Source organism: Solenopsis invicta, chromosome 4, assembly GCF_016802725.1.
Source record: "Solenopsis invicta isolate M01_SB chromosome 4, UNIL_Sinv_3.0, whole genome shotgun sequence".
Classification (NCBI taxonomy): domain Eukaryota; kingdom Metazoa; phylum Arthropoda; class Insecta; order Hymenoptera; family Formicidae; genus Solenopsis; species Solenopsis invicta.
Window position 1 is genome coordinate 2,612,847 of NC_052667.1, and position 18,439 is coordinate 2,631,285.

General features: G+C 38.6%; 1 protein-coding gene across 1 annotated transcript in view; it reads left to right on the forward strand.

Moving 5' to 3' along the window:
- Positions 1 to 18,439, forward strand: part of LOC105195693 (prolyl 4-hydroxylase subunit alpha-2) — a 196,808-nt gene that overhangs the window by 78,141 nt on the left and 100,228 nt on the right. The window contains exon 2 of the mRNA XM_011161213.3: positions 3,946 to 4,111. The gene's annotated coding sequence lies outside the window, so the exon portion shown is untranslated. The remainder of the gene's footprint in view (positions 1 to 3,945; positions 4,112 to 18,439) is intronic.

Here is an 18,439-nt window from a genome sequence, read left to right on the forward strand (position 1 = left end):
AGATAACGTAATCGGCTTAAATCCATGCGATCGGTGAATTCTAAATGCATGACTATATTTTTTATTAATAATTTACCTTTGTTCTATCTACTTTTCTAATAAGTACAAAGGGAATATAAGCTCGAAAGGGATACCCTTTTTTTCTCTTAAGAGCTTAGCATGGCTCTTCGTAGATACAGACGGTTTACACTACGCGCTATTGTCGTTGTAAAAAGTTTTCCGTTACGACTGCACACATTCCGTGAAGAGACGGCGCCGCCCGTCGAGACTTTCGCGAGGTCGTGAGAAATTAAAGTTTTGCGAAGGAACTAGGTACGAGGATCTATAGCTCTCTCTTTCTCTCTCTGGTCTGACTGTTCCTTTAAAGTCCACCGGTCGTGGATGGCGGTAGGAATATTGCGGTCGCCAAGGGAAATAAATCGTACGATATGGGCGACTGCGCGCGCGCGCGGATTTTACGACGGAAGGACCGACCGACTCCAAGAATGCATTTCGGTTTCCTGCCGTCCAAATTAATCCGAGTGCAAAACGTTCGTTTCCCTAGCGCGTTTGCGACCACCACCGGCAGGCGCAAACAGTTTCTCGAAGAAAACTTCATGCTGTGAAGTTTTCTTTAAGAGAGCGGAGTTTAATCGAATAATTCGTGGATCAAGTTGCGATCTATAATGAGTTGGCCTGATCCGCGCTTCTTTCAGATGACCGAACAACTATTTTTATCATGAAAAACGTAGTTAACTATAATATAATGAACGAATATTTTATATTCTCTACGTATGATACGTGTGCGAAAAAATAATATCACATTTTGGACAAATATATAAATACGACTAATTTTTATACGTTTCAATTATAATATTTTATTTATTACAAAAAAAAATATTTATGAAAATTCCACAATAATTCCACAATAATTTGTTTTAAAATGAAAAGTGACTAAATTATTAATTTGTATTGAAAATGTAGAGTTGATAGCACACATAAATGACTAATGTTACGCATATGAATTTGAATGCACAAAAAAACTTTACATATCAAAAGAAAAATTGATGAGCTAAAAAACGTTGCTGAAAATAAAAATATAATGTACAAAATATAATTAAACATCCTTTACGCTGTTTATTGTTAAGGGAAAATGTTGATTCTATTTTTGCGTACACAATCAGCGCGTTCAAATACAAGTCTTTTTAATATGCGATTTCAACGAAATATACAATATTTCTGCATCGCATAAATATTGCTTTAACATTGTTAATCTAACGGGGCAATGTTGATTCAAAACCAACAAATTGAGAGTGTCATATTGAAAAAGGCTAAAAGCAACAAGAGATAAAATCGTGTTTCGAAAATAAAAATAGTAGAGCGGGATTTGGAGACTGAACCGTGATCGAAATCCCGGATAATGATTCTTCGTATGATTTTGCCTCGCGAAATTGATAATTTCTCGCGCTTATGTCCGCCGAATTCGTAGATTTGATCGCGCGTGCTGCGACAGAATTGAAATTCCGGGGACGAGTGCATCCGAATGCGGACGCTTCGGCACTCGATGCAGAACGAATGCATCACGTACACGCCAACTGCGCCAACTGAGTGTCATGCGTATAGGAACGTGCCTGCGACCACGTACGCACACTCATCCCTGCGTCGTAGGGGGAATTGGGGGGAATCGGCTCAGACGAGAGGATGAAGAGTAAGGGACGAATGGGGACGACAGACGTGGATTCGCTGTAGCAAAAGAGTAATCCGAAGAGTGGAGAGCCGCGGCATCGAGTGCAAGAAAGCAGATGCATGTAGGATGAAAGAGAGCGTAAGAGAGACACGTGCGCGTGTATAAGCTTGGCCCACGCTTCGATGCCGCCCGCTGTCGCCGGTCACTTACCTCTGACTTTCGGCCACCGTATAAGGCGGTGGACCCGTTCGTTTATTTTCGCTGCATTTGGCTTCCACTTTTCTCATTTAAGACGACGCAGACAGATCCCGGAAGGAGAAAGGGGGAAAGAGAGAAAATATTGGAGCAAGGAAGAGCTAGTATGCGTCATGTATATATAATGTATTGATACTCTGAATTAATAATCAAAGTGTTTTAAGGATGTTTGAGCTCTACAATATCAGCTAAAAATGATTGAAATTTAAAAACTACAAACTTCTTGGATTTTGAAATTTTTGAAAATAGGGTTTTGTGAATTTTGGCACTAAAACCAGCTGCTGTAAAGAAGAAAATAATGAAAAACTTGCTTGTAATGGCGTAGAAAATGATCTTATTTTGCTGAAGTTTATGCAAATAATTTTTAAACAGTAAATAAATTTATTATTCAAATGAACTTTTTTGCACAAATATTTATTAGTTTTATTGTATTATATAAAAAATTTAATTTAATTTATAATGTTACTTCTTCATCAAAGCAAATAAGTATTAGGTACGCGATTTTATAATAGATACAAATTAGAAAAAAAATTAAATTATTTTTAAATTTATAGGACATAATTAAGCTCAAATTTTACACAAACAATCAAATGTAATAATGGAACAATCTATTAAATTTAAGAAATTTTTGATAATATTTTGAAATGATACGTACATCCTTAAACGTGCAATTACAAATTTCTAAAAATTAATTATTCGACGTTACTCTTGAAATTCAATTACTTGTAATCTATACTTAAACTAATTTTTTTACGAAGAAAATTATGTAACGTCTGATTAACAAATATTGACTTAAGAACTAACAATTAAAATTTTTAATTTTTAAATATTTTATTACAAAAATATGATCTGTAACTTTTAAATTACAGTGAATGATGAGGTACAACATTTGCATATGCGTAAAATGGTACAGTAAAATACTACGCTCAGCTGTTGAAAAAAAATGAAACAAGAATTTGAAATACAGATATGTGAATATGTGACTTTAAAATTATATGACGTTATAAAGAATTAATTTCACGTTTTGATCGGTATTCAGATAGAAGGTCGGGTATTCAGGATAAAGATCGATTTAAGCGAATAAGAATTTAATATAAATTTAACTGATATAAATAATTGAGATGTACAATGAAAGTAATTTTTACATCGCAAAAAGTATTCTTTTTTTCATAAAAAGTCTTGATCGCATATACGTCGGAAAGCCATCGCATTAAAAAGCGCTGCATATACGTAGGAATAATCCGACAAAAAAAGGATGCGCGAAAGCAAACGGGCAACACGGAAAGAGAGTGGAAAACAGGAGACGAAAAAAAAAATAGTATAATTAATATACTCTCCATACTTTCCATTCCAACCCTCTCAATTATCGGTGCATCCATTCTGTCAGTGTCGATATGTAGTTAATGAAAGCGAACGAGTCAGATAGCGCGTCCCTATATAATATGCAGAGGTGCGAGAGAGCGAGCGGGATTGCCGGAAGTAATTGAGAAAGAGAGAAAAGGGAAGACAGAGAGAAAGAGAAAGAGGATGAGATCTCGTAGCACAGCATGTTTAACGGAGACAGAAGTGCACGCTGCAACGTGAGTCGCGCGAATGTGCGAGGATGAGAGCGCGGGAGAACCGGCGCTTGCGGCGCAGCTGCGGAGTGGTGGTAGAGGGAGCGAGTGTGCGCGGGGAGGAGGAGGAGGGGGGGTGTTCTCGCGACTCTCGCGTGCGCGGCAAGGCTACGCACACCGGCCGCAGCATCCGTCCCGCGTCACTCAGTCGGTTGCCGCGTTCCGAGGCGTTTGGTCGGTGTTCCGTGCGGGTGGGCGAGAAGCCGGGCAGCCGGAGGGACGAGTGTGCGAGAGTCGCGATTGACGCGTTCGCGGACGTTCCGGAGCGGCGACGATATATAGCTCCGAACTTGCTCTAGCGATTTATTCGCTTGCTTCGAGATCTCGCATGCGAGAACGATTTGCTTCGATTGTCCGGGATCTGTAAGCCGGTGACTGACGTGACTTGTTCCGTTCTGTTGTGAACAGTTGTGCGAGAGAGGAAAGGAGATCGTCCAGCCCTCGTCGATTATCCAGCGTCGTCTCGTCGTCGTCGTCGTCGTCGTCGTCGTCGTCCCGGAGCTCGTGGATCTTCCCGAGGACACCTCTCCTGTCGTCAAAGGATCGCCGGTTTCGTGCGGAGCGCGTCGAAAAGGTAAGTGACTTTTTTCACGGACTGTACGCACGCGCGCCTAATGTGACGCGTGAGCGAGCGATATATCGATATCGATATCGCGCCGGGCCGACATAACGTCCACTTGTCGTTGTCTCGAAGTTTCGAAACGATCCGCAATGGTGCACACACGGATACGAGTGCCAAAGTTTCAACGGCGCATCCATTCTCAGGAGATGAATGACCGTTGCGGCATTTAATGTCGTTAACAGTACCCTACGTTAATTAGTAATCTCGCGCTCGGCCGTATGCGCGGTGTCGATTACGAGTAAGGTAAAATAGTCGCGTAGGCATGATATTGCTGGTGTTGCAATTAATATTGCAAATTCCGTTATTAAACGCCGGCAATTTCGCCAACAACGTAATCACGTACGACCCGGGAGTGATGTAAACATGCAAATTAGTCGTTACGCCGGGCAATATCGTCGCGGAGACATTCCTCTCGCGGCTGCACCTAACCTCACGACGTGCATACGGAAAAATCATCTTTCTACGGCTAATTGTAAGAAAAGTGAGTAAATTTTCAAAGAGTTCTAACAATGAATTATTTTCTCAATAATAGTCTGAAAATATTTGTCACACAAATTTCAAAAAAATTCATTATTATGTATTATCATGTGTATTTAAGAAAAAAATTTCATATTTTTTTCAAGAATATTATAAAATTTTATTGTGGAGAAACATCAAAATATAATAATTCGACATTTTGTAATTTAATATTCTCGAATATTCATGAAGTATTTTCTTAATAATAGTCTTAAATTACTCGTCACACAAATTTCAGAAAAATTCATTATCATATGTCTATTCAAGAAAAAAAATTTATATTTTTTTGAAGAATATTATAAAATTTTTTTGTGAGAAAAAATATCAAAATGTAACAAACTAAAATTTTGTAACTTAATATTCTCGAATATTCATGAAGTATTTTCTTAATAATAGTCTTAAATTACTCGTCACACAAATTTCAGAAAAATTCATTATCATATGTCTATTCAAGAAAAAAAATTTATATTTTTTTGTAGAATATTATAAAATTTTATTGTGAGAAAAAATATCAAAATGTAACAAACTAAAATTTTGTAACTTAATATTCTTGAATATTCTCGAAGTATTTTCTTAATAATAGTAATCTTAACATAATATATAAATACTCTTATAATAGTAGTCTCAAAATACTCGTCACACGTTAATTAAAAAATTATTTCCTAAGTTTAAAAATAAATTATTTTAGACTAGTTAATATTTATTCAAACCAAGGAAATTATGTTAAAATAAATATATTTATTTGAACATAAAAAACTTTTTTCAGTGCATATATTATATGTGTACTCAAGAAAAGAATTTATCTTCTTTCAAAAAATAAAATTTTATTGTGAAGGAATATCAAAATAGAATAAATTGAAATTTTATAATTTAACGTTCTTGAAGCATTAAGCTTACTTGATATTTATGTGTATATTTATAAAATAGTGGATGTATAAACTAATGAAAATTTGACATGAAACAAATGATATTTACTTAAATGAAGTACATATTTTTTCCGTGTATGCATTCTCACCGAAGCTCACGTTCAAACAGTTTTTATTTTTGATCACACTGGCAATCAACGAACGTTAAGAATGATAAAGTAGATCATGCAAAAACTCGCGTAAAAAAAAAACTCGTATCTATGACGACTCTTTCTCTCTCCTTCTCTCTCGAAGAGAAAGAATCGATGCATTCCCGCGTGACTATCGAGGGGGGAGAAGATCGATCGGTGGGACGAGATCTAGGATGCGAGTCCCGGCTAACGAGCTGAAATGACGAATCGTCCAGTCGTCGGTGCAGCGTCGAAATGACGTAATGCCGTATCAACGCGTTCGCATCGTAAGCCATCGTGCCGATGACCTCGAAACCGCGTCTCTCTTTTTCTCGGAGAATAGTAGCGCGGGGGTCTCGCCCCTTTGCCCCCATGTGTGGCACCGTTTATCTTTCAGCGCCTCCACGCACACGCCCGACAACGAGCCCCTCGCGTCGCCGAGGCAACACGTTTCGATCGTTTCTTCGAAGAACGATGGGCGACTCGTGTCGCGGTTCAAACGCGATAATAATATCGTCCCCGTCCTTTGGCGGATCGCGTCCGTCGCGACCCGTTTTGCGCGATGGTTGCGAAATTTTTATCTCGCGACCGGGAAACAAACGTCTCCGCGTTGAGAAAAGCCGTCGCGCGTAAACGCGCTTTACGATCCGTCCGTTTTACGCGGATCGTCGTCGCGTCACGTTCGTCGTTCGCGATTACGACGATCGTTCGCCGGACAATCGTCGTCGCGATAATGCCGTAATAATTGACAGTCACGTGTCCCCTTTCCACTTATTACGTTGCAATAATACGCTCCGCGTCTCATGCGATACGAATCGTGGGATCATCCTGCAGTTGACTGCAGTAGATAATCAACCTTGAACGAAAATCGCTTCACGCTCGCGATTGTGTCACGCGTTACGTTTCTGCAAATAAACCGTCCTTGTCACATTGGCCAGCCGTCGAACTCATTATCACAATGTAATTTATGTCGTGTGTACGTTAGCTCGTGTCGGAAACTTTACAGTCAGAGAAAAGCAATTGGAGCACTTGTGACTATAATTGAATAAAAAAGTATAATTGTGACTAGGGTTAATATTAACACACAATGTGTGTTACGCTAACAAAAAATGATTGCAATTATTTTAATTTAAATATAGTTGGCACCAAAAATAATTACAAGTTACAGTCATTTTCCGTGCCAACTGTATTTAAATTATAATTAATTGCAATCATTTTTTTATCAGTATAATTCTACGCATTCTATGTTAATATTAATCCTAGCCAGATTTATTTTTTTCATTTTACTGTCGTTGCGAATACTGTCCTCTCAATGTAGGAGTGAGAAAAAAATCCCTTCTCGCGCTTGCAGTTCTTTTTTTTTACATGAAATCGTTATAAAGTAGCATAAATATTTCCAACAACGTTTCAATATTCCTCGTCGTATTTACAAATTCAACAGGATACTTTTACATCCTAAATAAAATGAGAATATTCTAGGAGAAACACGAATTTACTTTTACGTAATTAAGTTAAGGGAGAAAATTATTTATTTTGTTAAAAAGAAGAGAGCAATGTCCTCTCGGTTCAACTGCAAACTCATATTTCTTCGAAAACATCCGCTTTAATTCGAGGGCATTTGAGAGTGCAACTCTCGTGGTCTCTCTCTCTCTTTCTCTCTTTCTCTCTCTCTCTCTCTCTTTTCTTACTTCATCAGTGCACATTGCAAGCGTACACGACGTCTAATATGCTGGAACATATTTAGTTTGGAAAAAGACACCGGCTCTCAGTTCTTCATCTTATTTAAAAGTTTGAAAGTAACCACCTACTTTTTTTTTTCTTTCCCGAAATTAGTTCACATTTGCGTCTAAATTACTTACGGTAACATCAAATTGACGCTACCGAGACGCGAAGTTCAGCAATATATATTTAATGAAAAAGCGGTGCGCCTTAAGTTGTTGGCGCAACTTTTTGAATTTTGTTATCCACGGATCAACTTCCGCTTTTTCCCCCGTCTGACACTCTGTAATGTTTTTTTTTTTCGAACCTCGCGCGGTTACCAAAAAAAGGAACGTTTACAGCGGGATAAAACAATGTAAAAAAAAGTGTCAGAACTTTTGGCGTTTATAACTGTCGTTTTTGGCGCAACGAGAAAATGTCACTCGTCTCGTAAAACGTCCCGGTTGTAAAAATAACTGAAACAATCAATTTATAGAAAGCAGTTTTGACGTGTAGTGTAGATTGTCCTGTCATTGATCGTTGTATCGTTTCGAGATGGATGTGCGACGAATAAAGAACTTTGCTTCATCGCGCGGAACTCTCCTCCATCAAAAATTGTTTGAAACATATACCGGATGATGCCGCCCGCGTCGCGCGCATCCTCCGCTTTTTACTCGCCGAATTCTCAGAGCAATCGCGAACGGCGACAGCTATGGGAGAGTTGTCGCGCTACACATAATTTTCATTTCGCAGTCACTTGTAGACCCGACGTAATGTTAGAATTATTGCGAATGATATCCAATGTAAACTCCGCGAGAAATAACGCCGCACTCTCGCGGAAACCCCGAGCGCATTCTGTCCGCGTTTTTCGCTCCATTTCTTACATTCCGCATTTGTTCCCTTCTTTTCTCCTCGTGTCTTCTCACATGTGCGAGACGTATGGCTAATATATTCATTCGTATATTCAAATTTCGGGCGCGCATAGACTGCGCGTAAAAAATAAAAAAAAAACAAGAGGACGATTCCCGTACTCGTGGCGGCGCACACGATCCATAAGTTATCTCGACGACGTGGGTAATTCGGCGGGAATGGCTTTTAAAATTTCGTAATGCGCGAAAAGTCATTCGATGCAGTTAGGGTCGTTCTCTTTTATGCTTAACTCAACGATACGAATCGCTGCATTTCCTCTTCGTGCGCTCGCGCTCGCGCGCGCGCTTACGTCCTCGTATTCCTCGCCGGGACCTTGCTTACCGTTTTATTTCTTTCTTTTCCTCTTCCCTCCCCTTCTCTCCGGCGTGTTGCTCGTTCACCCACCCTACCTTTCTCCGTCGCCCTTTCTTCCGCGCCGGAGTCGAGAGACCTGCGTTTCCAGCACGTGTCGCTCCTCGTTGCCTCCATTCTCTCGCGTTCGTTACATGTCGTCGAGTGCGCGCTCGTGAGTTTCGAACGAAATGCTAGAGCCGGAAAGAAGGAACCCGCTGAACGATACGGATAACTGCGTTCAGTTTGCATCTCGCCTCGTTGCAGCTTCAGCACGTCGCTTTCCGCGTACGGTCGTGCGATTTTCGCGGCGACACACGTTCCCACCTTGCGTTTCACGATCGTGGAATATAAAAGTTTTTATTTGACACAAATAACGCGTGGTATTGCCCATTTAGGAAAAACTCAAATTTCAACGGTATTGCAGCACACAAAATAAAGTAGCAGATCAACGATTATTGTCTCGTATACATATAAGCAAGAATAAAATATTCAAAGAGTTCTAGTTAATCATACGGTTAATCAAATTTTAAATTTAAAAAAATATTTTACTTCAATATAATAGTTATCTAAAGAGCATAATGCGATTGTGTCGATAATAATAGTACTTATTAAAAAATACAAATTCTTGGTTTAAAATATTATTTTTTTCCTCTCGACTCGTAAAAATTATTATTGAATAAAGATGAATATATATTTTTTTAATAAAACGGTACAAAATTTTTTATGGTTCAATGATTGTTGATTTAATATTATTTTTTTTTAATACAAAAATAAACCGATTTGTGATATAAATTATAACAATACAAAATTGAAGTGCTTAACAGAAATAAAATTTATTCAATTAATTGATAGCGGAATTTACAACCAATTGTTTATTTATATAAGCTTTTATTAAACATCACGTAATAATGCGGTTATTTGAAGTTTTTTAAAAGGGCAAAACCAGTGTAATTTGCCATGAATTTTTGTCGCGCCATGTAATTCATGCGAATATCGACCAAAAGTATAAACGATAGAATTTCCTGTTACGAGCCAATTTAACCTCATAAAATGGTTTCTTTGTGACGAACAACTTGCACGCACTTCCTCCGAAAGCTGAATCGCATGCGTGACACGTACGCCGCCCTTAGTAATTACTGTAACGAAACTTTGTAATAAGCCTTTGATCGCACCGGAAACGAAATCGCTCTTTTTCACCTGAATGCAGACTTTTAGCATTTAAAAGCATAATCGTACTAGCGAGAATTTTTTGCGCTGACGCATTAGGAAATATCGCCCATCTGCTGCAACAACGACGTATCTAAAAAAATTGTCATTTTTGCGTCGCTTACAAAAAAAGAGAGAATTTTGCCAAAAATTTAATACACTGAATAAAAGGTTAATGACACTTTTATTTCTTTACAATCAGCTATTATTACATCAAAAACGTATTTAAAAATGACATGATAAAATTTTAATGATTCAAAGCATTCACGCTGGAAAAATTTGTTCTTTGAATTACGTTATTGGCAAATGAGCGACATTTTGATTAAAGCTTGTGAAAGGTATCGCTGTACAGAGAACTAATTAAATATTTTTAAAATATTTAAAAGATGTTTTAAATATTTTTTATAAAGAAATAATGAAATACGATCTTCACCTTTCTTCCTTCCAAATAATACATTCTTGTTCCGTGAATGCTGGGAGTTAATTAAACGAATTAATTAAACAAGCACGCGACTGTAGGACACGGATGCCCGACGTCAAAATCTGTTTCGTTAAAGGCCGCATAGCGTCCCGTTCTCATAAACATCCCCCCGGTACGTCGTGTGCTCCTCCCGGCTTTAAAGCACCGGGCTTTTACGACGAGAAATTTTAAGCACGCCATCGTCGTGTCGCTGCTCGCTCGTAAATAACGACTCCCATTGGGTCCCGGGACTCGATCTAGGCTGGTTGCGTTTGTCCAAATCGCGCGTGGACAAAATAAAAAAAACTTCTGTTTTATTCTGTCGCGCCCCGATCACGGAATGATGGTAAAAAAAAAAGAGTCACAGCCGAATCGCCGCGAGATTGTGCCGGCGCAATCGGGGGAACAAATCGCAGCTGGGGCGCGAAATTAGCTGAAAAAACGTTACATTCTTTTTTTTGTTACGGTTTCGTTGCAGTCACCCACCGGCAATATGTGTTAATTTCTGTACAATTTCGCCTTTCCGCCATGTTAGCGTAAAACGTTATTTGACGCGGACAAACTATTCGACTATTCAACCAATTATTCTTGCCTGGAACGTAGCTATTTTTTTTTCAACGTTTGTTCAGCGTTATATATTTTTTTTTTCTAAAATATTGGATACGAACGTATTCCGATACTAGTGAGACACGTCACTTGGTCAGACTTCAACTGAAGTCTGACCAAGTGACGTGTGCACAGATAAGAATGTTGCATAAACATCGTTGCATGATCCTTATGAGGAGAAGAATTGTTGAGAAAAGTAATCTCGGTCTCACTTTATCGCTACATTCTGTGTTCGCTTTGTGCGAGATTTTATGCCAACCGCTGTTTGTCTGCATTTCTTACATCAAATTCTATTCATGATGCTATTCGAGAATATTTCTGTCTGCATGTGTTAGCCGAGGCGCGAATGCAGGGAGTCAATCACCGTCTATCGTATTCTTAAGGAGATTCTCCAGCTTAAAAAAGTGAAGGGAAGTCACGTCACTTTTCATTCGTATATTTTTACGCTTTAGAAGCTTTTAGCATTGCCATTTTCAAAATAATAACCTAAAAAATTCATGAACAAAATTTAAGCAATAAAAACGGTCATTTGTTATTTAAAAATGTATCCTTTAGAATATTGATAAATGTGGAAAAAAATGTTAAAGGCAATTGTTTATATTAATAATTAAAATGTTACAATCGAGGTTGCCATATTTTCATTAATATAACATCACGTTTAAAGAGAATTATATACAATTTCATATTTTTACACGAAAACTTTATTTTTTTTAATTCAAAAATATTCTTTCCGATAAGTAGTTTTTCAAAATTCTTTTATTTTGTTTGCACGTGATTTAATACATGAAACTCTCCTTCCCATAAGATTCATTACTATTTTAGAAAGTTATTTAAAGAAAACTATAAAAGTAAAGAATTTAAGGAAGCTCAGGAACTAAAAAAATTAACCTTTTTTCTTTATTAATTCAACTAATTCATCAAAGTTTAGAGTTTTTAATCGAATACCACGTGTAACATGTTTAGAGACGTGTGTGTGTTTTACGTAGGACGGGACCCTCGGTGCGCACGACTATATCTCGTTCGTCATAAACGAAACGTTGAGCAAAACTGCGCTGCGTCACTTGACGTTCCTCTCTTCGATTTCAGTTTTTCATCTTCTTGCCAAGCCGTTTGACTTGCAACTTCTATCCCGCATTTAAAACGGAAATTAAGCGGTGCTCACCGAAGAGCGTGTGCCGCTTGTCTCTCCATTCTTGTTTTTTCCTCTTGCTATATTGCGTTCTCCCTTTCCTTCTTCATCTCTTCCTCACCTCCGATTGCACGAAACACAATTTAACTCCGTCTACAGGAAAATGCGAAAATCTTTGCGAAATGCAGGAGCGCATCGCGGAATATTAATCGGTTTGCGGGGTAAATCGAACTTGCGTTCGGTGAAGCGAGAAGAGTAACATGTGCGGAGAATCGGATGAATAATGTAAGACGGCGGTCTAGAAGACGCTGTCTTACGGAATATCGCATGTCTTACCCTCAAATGAACTCTATGGGAAACAGATGAATTAAAAAGATGAGCCAACATCTATATTTACGAAATTCATTTTGCCAATTTTTCATATATTCCTCGAGAAGCCGCTTTGAAATTTGGCCGTTTCAAGTTTGGTTCTCCTTACCTTTTCTCTCTCTCTCTCTCTCTATTTTCATCTCAGTTCATATTATATTCTATGTATTTGCGGTGAATTTTACAAGGAATATGCGGGCTGGTGATGATAAAGGCTTCCGACAGACCGTCGGCGGTCGTATGCAGCGAGGTGCATCACGTTGCGCTCGGGGCCAGAGCTCGATGTGTGCGATGCTCGATGTGCACGATGCACGTTACGTTCATAGGGAGAGAGATCGTGTAGCGTGACTTGAGACTTTGGGAATTCGGACCGCGAAAGCAATAACGCACCGTCACGGAAATGGTTCGCTACTGTCAGCCGCATACGCGACCGTCGCGTATGCACTCGGCAACCCCATACCTACTGAGAGAGACGTGCGACTGCAAATTTCACGTATCGACGTATAAAGCGCGCCGCGGCACAGTTTTGATGTATGCGGCGCGAAAAATCGATACACCCGTCATCCCGCGATCTGCAACATTTATGCGCGAGTATAAATGCGATGCGTCGCGTTCATTCGGTTTGAATAAAAATTGAGAATTCTGATGTAATGGCATTTACAACAAGCTACACCTTCACCGAACAAAGCAACGAGTCCGTTTGTTACAACTCCCCGTGGATTTTCTGCTTTTCATCGAAATTATCACCGAAATCGTAATAGTTTAAGCTTACAATTAGTTCACGTATTCTTTCAAAATTTCGTTAATTTTCATACGAAAAAAATTAAACTTCTAAAAGAAAATTGTATACTCTGTTTTTATTTGAATTATGTATTTATTAAACATTTAATAATCATAAATATGTAGAAAAATAAGGTAACTGATATAATTTAATATTACTTTTTTCCCGTTATTTTTATTTAATTTATTCGATAATAGCAAATAAATTTTTTAATGAAACGTTTAAAAATGTACACTAAGAGGAAAAAATTTTTCTCTCAGTGTACAGTACGGATAAAGGGATAGACGTGTAAAATTTATTTTGCAGCTGAAAGGATAAGGAGTTATCCTTTTAAAAAATTTATGAGTAAAATCATACTTTAACAGTTCTTATTGGAATAATCAACCATACATACATTGAAAAAAAAGTGTTTGGTGACTATAATTGCATGTTAAAATAATTAAAGCTAGGAGTTTTATTTTTATAATTATTACTATTATATTATTAATAATAATAATCTTGGATTTATAATTCTGTGATAAAATTTTTTTATAAATTGTGATAAGTTCAAGTATTAATGTAAGATGTCAAGATGTAAATAGTAAAAATAAAATAAATATTTCTACGGAGTAAAAATGATCAGTTATACACTAAGAAACAAATATTTTTAAATTTTAATAAATATTTTTTTGGCTAGTACTAATAAGTTATTTATTTACGGTACATACATCTCTATGAGAAAAAAATTACATTTAAATTAGTGTTTCTTGTACAAATATATAAATATATATTTACATTTAATAAATATTTTATTAATACCATTTGAATAAATATTAAAATTTAGTAATTTTTCTCTCAGTGCAATGATTATAACTACTTTTTAGCATTTGCTTTCTATTTACGCAGTAATAATAACTAACAGCTACTGCTAACTTGCAAGCTTAAAACTATAAATATATAGTCGGCAGCGAAAATGACTTGAATTATAGTTGAATTACAGTAATTGCAACCATTTTTTTCCTCTCTCTCTCTCTTTCTCTTTTTCAGTGTACGAATTTTGCGATAATTGCACTTTCGGAGCAATTTCAGAGGCTCCCTTTCGTAGCCCGTGCACTCCTCCCGTATGCAAACGGCCAAACGCGCACATAGAAACAGGGAGATGAGACGAGACGAGACGCAGACGTGCGGCGAACTCTCGTCGGACGTGGTTTGAAACGCTGGCACTCACCTTCCGCGCCTTCCGATGGAATTCCCAGCATCCTCGATGCTCCACGACTCGTTCTGAAGAGCCCTCCAAAGAGAGGGACTCGCACGCGCGCGGCGCGGCGCTCGCGTATCGGGCGGACTAAAGCAGAATGTTTCCAGTCAAGCTACTACTCGACGTGGAATTTGATCCCGGTGAACGTTTGAAATCGCGACACATGCACGCGCTCCGAGAGTGCGTCTGCTCTTAGCTCCCTCGAACTTTAATCTTTCCGCCCGCGCGCCACGTCCCTGCCGTTCCTTCCTGTTTCACGAAAGCACCCCTCGTGCATCCTTTTGCTTTTAATATTTAAACGCCACTGTGTGTACCGAGAGGACACTATCGCGCGGTTCGCAGGATGTATCTACACTGAAGGGTAGGTCGACGAAAGTTTTGCATGTTCTTCGTGACGGACGTAGGTCGACGTGCGATCTCCGACGTTAATTTTAATCACGCGACAGCACGGGAAAGAGGGACTAGGAAAGAAACGTGAATGAAGGTTGGGAGGGTCCACTCGTCGCGAAGATCGAGCAATCGCGAGAAACGCTCCTCCATCATTCTTTCATTATTCTTGAAATGCGCGGAAACGACGCGGCATCCGTATCGCGCGCGTGGCAGAGAATGCGGGAACCTTTTCGGGAATTTCGGCGTCATCACGGTACGTTCCCTTAAGTGCTCTCTATCCGGCAATCGACCATTCATCCACCTTTCCGATCGCGCGCCATGGTAGGGCGGCTATTACGGGCCGCACTCGGGGCGAAATTAGGGTCGTTTAGCGCGGCGGCGGCGATTTCTGACGTGCGAATGCGCGTATATATTATATATATGTGCGTATATAGTTTCGCTCGAAATTGCGCCGCTTAAGGGCAGAAAGCACCGATTGCGCGCTTATAGCTGTCTATGCCGGCGGATTATCGACGCGATATCTCGCGGTTTTGCGCCACCCGGCCGCTCTCTCCCCCACGTTCGCGTGTATCGTGCGTTAGCATCACGCGAGTACCAAAACGGAAACCCCCCGTTGCGAGCGGATCGAGAGTGTCGATATCGACTGAATATTTATCGCCAGCTGCGTTTCGCGCTACGCTTTCGTTCCCAAGCTCGCACCGCGCAGCGCCGCGCGCCGCCTCGTCTTGTTATTGCCGCGTCCCGCTGCTGTTGCGGTTGCGAGTCCGACAGGTAATTCATCATACCGCGCGAATACGCACGGCCGCTTCATCAACGATGATACGCGAAATTTCGCGGTCGAGAGTATCGAAAATGCCCGTCGGTTAATCTCGAGATATCATCGCGCGATCGCTTTAAAGCTCTTAGGTTCTGAGAATTGCGAGAGAGGCCGGCTAACTTGGACCGCGTTTCGGCCCTTAGGGCTCTCTCGGAATTATTTCATCCTTGTTGTTTGTCAAACATCAAGTAAGGACAAATGATGCTCGCGAGTGTTAAGTGGAACATGCCCTTAATGTATCAATTATAATAAAAAAACTGATACGTAAAAAAAAATAGGGATGCACTGAGAGAACGAATTATTAAATTTTTATAAATATTTATTTGAGTAGTTGCGAAAATATTTACTAAATGTAAATATTTATTTAGTACAAGAACCACTAATTTTATTCAACTCTTTTTTATTTAATAAATATTTTACACACACATCGCAAACAAATATTTAAATTTAATAATGTTTTCTCTCGGCGTGGCTATGCAAACTTATGTAAAATTGGTATACGTAGTTTTAATAAACTAGTTTTTTAATTATTGTAAATAAAGCTTTAGCGTTTATTTTTATATTGCGGTTGGCAACTTGTTTTTTCTTTGAATATGTAATAAATTTTATTAAAATTTGAGGACATTTTTTTTTACATTTGTCAGCTAATGTTAGATGTATGTACACGTGTATTTAATATGCATTAAAATAGAAAAAGAGAGAGAAAGAGAGTAACTCTGGTAACCTTTTAACCAAATGACATACATTTCTATTTATCGATCAGCATATGTTGAACGTTGAAAAAATTAAAATAAAATAGTCATATATGTATATTATATTACATTAAATGTATATTGCTTACCAAAGTAGTTTAAGAGCTTTAAAGTTTGAAAAGTATCGCGTAGTAAGCATGTGAATAGGACGGACGTAAAACTTAAATACTTTCAGCGGATTCTTGGATGTAAAATGAATGTACTTGGTAATGGTATTTCAAGTTCCCGAATTCTCCGTCGCTTAAAGGTTAACGAACGGTAACAGCGATCAGAGTTCGGAACTGACGTAGCGGAACCCGCTTTGGAACGGGTTTGAATCGAAAGCCGCGCATTGGAGTTTCGCTCCAGCCTCAGTGCCTCTATCCTTTATCGGACCTAAATCGAAATTACTAAGCCACAGCGAAATTGTACACCTACGCGGGTTTCTGAGGGCGCAACGTAAAATCTGCATGGCGAATGTACGAGAGCGCAATGCAGGGAGAATAAATTTACGCGCGGGCGTAAGGGCTACAACCGATGTCATTGTGCGAGACCGGGAAGGAGAGTGCAGGGAAGTAAGTGTTTTACGGAACAGATACAAGACGCTCGTTTTTCTTATTTTCGAGTCGTGGAATTAGCGTGACACGACCTGCTCCAATCCGTATAGAAATCTAATTTATGTAAATCGATATATATCCCCATTCGATAAATGGAGATGAACTCGTTTAACTTTAAAAATGCGAATTTTATTATGTATCGGATTCCTAGTTACTTAATTCTCTTTTTGCAAATTTTTCATATTTAGATTTTACAAATTGCAAAAGGCACAATTAAATCAGACACTTATCTCACAAGTGGTTTCTACCAAAATTTAGTTTCCTGTTTTAGCGATAATGATTTCATAGATTAGTAATTATCATATTTACGATATATATATTATTAATCATTATATTTATGTTTTGTAATTATTATAGACGCTGTAGTAGTTACACTGTTATATATTAATGGTTTCATAATTTATGAAACTATTAGCGCTTTAAAATAGGAATGGCCGATGACAGTTAAGCCGCTTTAGCGATAAACACGCTCAGATCGAGAAGCAAACATAAAAAAATATCTTGAATGATTATTTGAAACGACTTTGCCCTCTTTACATTCATTGTTATAAAGGCGTTGCTTTAAACCTATTCAAATTATAAATTGTCACGTTTCGAGATGCCTATAAATACACGAGTTTTTGCCGACGATGTCACGTACGACGCGAAACACAATTACTATTTATGCCACTCGTTAGGAGGCCGCATCCAATGACCGGGCGGCTATAAAGTACGCTCGACGCACGCATAAAGTCGTTGAAAGTGCGTGCGAGATACCATCTGCGTTTTCTCGAACAAATTATCGGCTCGCATGTGTCCTCGTTTAATCTCGCTTTTGCATTCGCAGTGTCGCGCACGCGGGGCTAACTCGCTTCCTTTTTTTCAGGTCGTACATCAGAGTACTTGGCGGTATCCTTTTTTCTGCATTTGCCAGCGTCAGATACACACGTGTACGTGTGCCGTCCCATTGAATATGCAATGAGAATGTGCTCGGAAATTCCGTGCTTTTTCTTTTTTTCTTCCCCTAGCCACAGCTTTTCGTCTCTTCCCACACGTGTCCCTGTCCTCCGTCCGCCTTCTCTTCCTTTGAAAAGGTTCGAAAGGTCTGACGGACCTTTCCCAATGAAGATGTAATTTCTGTAGATTATAGCGTTTGTATCTCGACTTGAAAGGAAACGACGGAATATTTTTATTACTTTTCACAATATAGAAGAACGGACGGCTTTTTATTTTTTCTCATTCTTAAAAAAATAGCTCATATGTTACATTTAATATTTATATGAATATAAGTATCGAATAATGAAACTAACCACTAGAGCATCGATTTGAAATATAATATTTTGAAAATACTCTTTTATTATTCATATTTCTTTTTTTTTTTTAATATTCGTATCGCAATGTTTCGTGATAACAATGTAATAAAGCTTTCGCGTTACGTAATATCTTTG